Consider the following 6,000-nt stretch of genomic DNA (forward strand, 5'->3'; position numbering starts at 1 on the left):
GTGAGCGGGGGCTGGGCGATGGGATTAGTCGCGATCTGAAGAGTGGCTTTCCCGGTGCATTGAATTTTAGGTTTTCTTTTGCTTAAAGTTGGGATCCACTTCCTGGTACCTGTCATTTCAAATGTCATTTGAAATGACAGGTACCAGCGCACCCAGGATACTGTATAGGCGCTGTATAGCACCTATACAGTAAAATGGATTGCGCTTCATGGACGCGCGTTGGTCGCAGCTTGCATTTGCATGCCATTTAAATACAGTATCGAGCGGTATGTGATTCAGACTGCGTGCGGCAAACGCGGGTGCGCCCGGCACTAACGCACCTCTTTCTACCGCACCTTACTGTATCGGCCTGACAGGAGAAATTTTTAAAACCTCAAGAAAATACTTCATCATCTTTTTAAAACCTTGAGAAAATACTTCATTCTAGCTCTAGGAAAATGTGTAAAACGTAGATTTTTACACCTAGAAGTATTTTCAAGGATCTCCAGTTTATTCCTGAGGGATATATTTTCCTTAATTAAAGCTATTTTTGAAGTCAGGAAATATCAGCAAAATATTGTCTTAACTGAAGAAAATGTTCTTCTAGCTACAAGTCATGATCTTCTGATTCCAAAGCGGCATCCACCAAAACATTTACACAGAACCTGCCACGGTACTCTCAACTCGAAGTAAAATCGTACCAAGATCCTCCAAATTACTGTCTCGTGTGTCTGCCATTCTTTCAGGCCATCCACACTTGGGAGCACAGGAACTGACCCGCAGGCCCTCTCCAAGACTTCTGCCGCCTGCAGTCTGCTCCCAGCACCGTCTTCCATTGTCTCACTCCAGCCAAGAACTCTCAAGAGTTCGGAGAAGCAACTGCATCACTGATTTAGAAGAAAATCTGCTAGCAGCAGTGAAGTCCAAACCTCCTGAAAGAAACCCCATAGCTAGAAGAGAACATTGCCTTCATCTCCTCATGCACCTCAGCAGATCCCTGGCACAGATGTTGGGCGGTAGTCTATTGGCCTTTTAACCGGCAATGAAGGGCCAGGAGGGTACGACTGAACCCTACCCTTCCTTTTGTGAACTATGCTGATACACAAAGGCAAATGGAGGAAAAGAAAACAGGCAAGGCTGAGACTCGACAAGAGCCCACAAAACCTCTACTGTCCAATCAAGCTTGTCCCCACCCTTCCCTTCCCATCCCTCTTTACTATTATTTTTTTTCTTACTAGTGTAAGGGCCCAACAAGCATGATGGGAGAAAAAGGCATACGCACAAGAAGAGTCGCTCTCCTACTCTGGGATGGCCCCTCTTCTCAGCCAGGGATAGAGAGCATGCCCACTTTTCGCTGCAGGTAAAAGTACGATGAAGGTTAGCGGGGGGGTGAGCCCTTTGTGCTGTGGCGGAGTTGACGCAGCCTCCAGGGCGAACCCATGAAGTTTACGCCGGCAGCTGGCAAACGTGCCCTGTAGCAGGACAGCCTGGAGCTTCACCTTTACCAGCCGCCTCCCTCACAGGTTAAACCCTTGGGTTCTGGCAGCCAGCATGGCTTAGGTGGGGCCCTAGGGCAGTGAAGATAATTCAAATCCAGATGCACACTGGGTCAGGGCAGGCAGCAGACTAACAAAGTCAGACACAGGCCGAGGCAGGCAGTTAGCAAGGGTGGTCAGGTTCAGGCAAGGGCTCAGATCCAGGCAGCAGGCAATCATGTGCAGGTCCAGGTGGCAGGCAATTGTGGTCAGGTCCAAGCAAGAGGTCAAGATCTGGAGAATCAGGCCAAGGGTTGATGAAGACACACTGAAGACACTGGACAAGACATATAAGATAAGGCGAGGTTGGACAAGGTGGGCTGGATGAGGAAAGGCTGGAAAACAAGGCAGGATGAGGCACAGGAATGCTAGGCAACATGCACAGCAAGGCCTAATACCCATTGCTGAGGTAAGAAAGAGCAGAATGGCTGGGCCTTAAATAGCGTGCAGGGTGAGGTTGCCACTAGGAGCCATGAAGCAGCTCTCTCGCCACGGGGCCTTTAAGGTCTGCATGGTTGTGCGCAGAAAGGAGGGGAAGCAGTGTCCTGGTGGTGTCCCTGTCATGTGGCACTGTGGCAGCGTCTGGGGCCGTGGTATGCACGGGGTAAATGCGGCCGGTCACGGGGCCTGCCCACGGCCAACCAAACGTAACAAGTATTGCATTGTTACACTGCATGCATGCATTTACCCACATAAAGGCCAATGTTCTGAAGCAAGTTTTATGCACATAAACATATGCTCACCTGCAAGAAACGTGTGCAAATTTGCCATTCTGGGCAGAGGTCACAATTATTTGTGATTATTCTGGGCTAACTTTTTTTTCAACCACATGCTTTAATAGAGAAAACAATTTGACCAGGGCTGGAGTTTTTCCTGCACCCACATTCTCTCTAGCCCCTTACTAAATTTCTGTTCTGCTCACAGTCCTGGCCACAGTGCTATTATTATTATTGTCAAGAGGGTGAGTAACCCAATGCACCAACTCAATATATCTGCAGTTGTTAAAAAAAACAAAAAACAGGCAACATATGAAACTCCTAAGTAAGAACAGTGGTACTAACTTTCACAGCACCCTGGTGATGTTAGGATGGACCAGTACTGTAGAGGCAGCTAACTAGCAGGTCGATACAGTAAAGTGTGCTCCGTCGGAGCGCACTGTCAGCCTGCTCTGGACGCGTGTTTTCCCTTACCCCTTATTCAGTAAGGGGAGGAAAACACGCGGCCCACCCGCGGCACCTAATAGCGCCCTCAACATGCAAATGCATGTTGATGGCCCTATTAGGTATGCGCGCGGGATCCAGTAAGTAAAATGTGCAGCCAAGCCGCACATTTTACTCTAAGAAATTAGCGCCGACCCAAAGGTCGGCGCTAATTTCTTCCGGCGCCAGGAAAGTGCACAGAAAAGCAGTAAAAACTGCTTTTCTGTGCACCCTCCGACTTAATATCATAGCGATATTAAGTCGGAGGTCCCCAAAAGTAAAAAAAAGTAAAAAAAATAAAAATAAAAAAATTTGAATTCGGCCCGCGGCTGTCGGGCCGAAAACCGGACGCTCAATTTTGCCGGCGTCCGGTTTCCGAGCCCGTGATTGTCAGTGGGCTCGAGAACCGACGCCGGCAAAATTGAGCGTCGGCTGTCAAACCCGCTGACAGCCGCCGCTCCAGGCCAAAAGGAGGCGCTAGGGACGCGCTAGTGTCCCTACCGCCTCCTTTCCCTCGTTTGCACCGCGTCGCCTAATTTGCATACTGGATAGCTCGCACCGGCGAAGGGCCGTTGCGTGCGCCGGGAGAGCGGGCGTTCGTCCGCTCTCCCGTGGTTTTACAGTATCGGGCTGTAGGTGACATCACTTGCCTCTGATTGGCTGGATATTCTCTTGTTGTATCGCTCTATTCCAATTCCAGGGCAAGGCTTGTTCTAAAATCAAATAAAGATGCCTGAGCCAAGGTTAGGGAAGTGGTTACACAAAAGAAAAATAGTAATAAAACAAAAATTTGAATGTGAAAATTGAGCACACCCATGTGGTTTTTGGGAGAACCAAGATGAGCAAATTATCCCAAATGCATGCAAATGTGTCTCATGGGTGGTAATTTTCCACCAGGTCATGCCAGGTCGCCAACCTGGAACTTTATTGAACTTGCTTTCTTTTCCCCATTGGGGAAAAAGGGGAAGGGGTGGAGACTGCCACAATTTTTGTTTTGTTAGAAAATGACCTTTATTCTCATGCATAGAAATGGTGGATAGCCTGGAAACCTGACCCGAGCAGCACTATGGCTCTCGTCCTTGCTATTAGGCCTCTTTAGTTGTTCATCCTTGAAGCAGAAGTTAGATTCAAGCACATTGATCTGACACAAAAGAGGGCCTCTGATGTAGGAAAGTCCTGCACCTTGATCCTACTTAAATTTTCCCCCACCTTTGACGCCATTGACCATTATGTCATAATAAATAAGACATCAGGCATTGGTATTAAGGCCTTAAAAAAAAGGAAGAACATAGCACGTCATTGTGTGCAGCTCCTTCTCCTGTCAAACCTCTGCCCTGCAGTGTTCCACAAGGATTAGTCCTTCTCATCAACCCCTTTCAATCTCTCTCTCTCAGGCCACTATGAAGTAATTAGGAATCCGGGCTCCAATGTTTAATCTACTCCAATTAAATTCAAGTCTTTATGGCACTAGGAACTGACAAGAAACATAACTGTGCAAAAAATTAAACAACCATCTTGCAGAGATATGGAAATGGGCCACATCTGATAAACAAGCTCAATCCCAACAAAACAGAGTTATTAACACTAAATACATCTTCACCACTCTGTGAGGAAGTATATAAAACTTCCTGAGAGTACCTTAAAGGGCCGGCCACAACTATCTGGCCCTGTCCTCCTTAAGTCCCAACCCCTCAAGGGATTCTGGGAGCAGGGAGGATCCCTTCAGTCTAGCATAAGAAGGCAGGGCCCAGAGGGGTAGAAAAGGCAGATCTACCTTTGTTGACTGTTTTGTTGACCAAGTGACCACTGAGGTAAGCGGCCTTTTGTTTGTAACCAAGGTTTGGCCTCATTTGTACTCTTGACTGTTTTCCAACCCATGGCCACTCGTGAATGAGTTACCCACTCACATATGGGGATAACAGTGGGATCAACTGAGCTAAAGCAGGAAGCAGTCAGAATCCCACTGCACAGAAGAAGGGGAAACCCCCCCCCCAACATATAGATTTTTTTTTTCCTGGGGCCTGGCTGTAGGGACAGCTTGGGACTCCAGTAGAGCAGGCCAAAGGGGTTAGCCCCGCCTGAGGCAGAAAGGGAAGTAAAAGTCAGTAAGGGCCGGACAGGCCAGAAAGGTTTTTTTTGTTGTTGTTGTTGTTTTGTCTTCTCTTCTTCCCCCGGAGAGCCACCCAGCTTCACTGCTTGTGCAGTGTGACATGAAGATGGAGCTGGTAATACAGCTCCTCAATACAGGGCAATCACAACTGCAGACTGCCGTACAAAATCAAACTTGCAGGCAGCAGGCACTGCGAGAGCAAGCTCTGCAAAAAAACAACAACATGGTGCTAACCCAGGTGGCACAGGCTGTGCACTCTCTTGTCATCAGTAGTACTTAAGATGGCCCCAGGAGAAGACCCCCAAATGTGTCCTGAAAAACTTTGAACGGACTGCTTGTTTGGCAGGATGGCCGGAAGATAGATGGACTACCTATCTGGGAAACCTCCTTACAGGAAGTAGTCAAGCTGCCCTTTCAAATCGCCAATCTGGAGGGAAGGGCTACATATGCCAAAGTCAAAACAGCCATCTTAGAAAGGGTGAGACTTACTCTAGAAGCCTGTCGATAGCAAGGAGTTCTTCAACCAGAGGAAAACCCGCAGAACCTTTTCCACAGACTTAAGGATGCAGCCTGGAAGTGGCTGTGCCCGGAAGGGAAGACCAGGGTGGAGGTAGCCAACGCGGTTCTGCTAGAACAAATCCTAGATGGCCTAGAATGCCCTAAGCGGCAGTGGGTGTGCTGACAGTCCCTCTGATACTGGAACTACGATCTCTGAGTTGCTGAGCTGTAAGGAGAGACTATAGGTAGTGAGTAGACAGGGTATGCTAGCCATAAACAGTGGTAGATGATACACTCACACTTGTAGATATCTGTAATGTCTTTCTATTCAACAAAGAGTCTTCAGTATTCAGGAACAGGAGCTGCAGGCGAGTACTGGTTCCAATAGACAGTCTGAAATAGAACTCACAATAACTGTGTATGGGATAGCTTCTGGAATAGAAGAGAGGCTAGGAGAGATTTAGGAACATAGGCCCTTGTAGAGCGAGTACCGGTTCCTGTCTGCAATCAGCAATGGTAACTCACGATCTCCGTACCTGCGATAACTTCTTAGACTGAAGGGAGTCTTAGGGATTAGGAACATGGGCCCTCGTGGAGCGAGTACCGGTTCCTGTCTGTAATAGGACTCACTGTGTTCACATCTGCGATCGCCTCCAGGCAATAGGAGTCTTCTGAGTCT

This window comes from Rhinatrema bivittatum, chromosome 12, assembly GCF_901001135.1.
Source record: "Rhinatrema bivittatum chromosome 12, aRhiBiv1.1, whole genome shotgun sequence".
NCBI classification, from domain to species: domain Eukaryota; kingdom Metazoa; phylum Chordata; class Amphibia; order Gymnophiona; family Rhinatrematidae; genus Rhinatrema; species Rhinatrema bivittatum.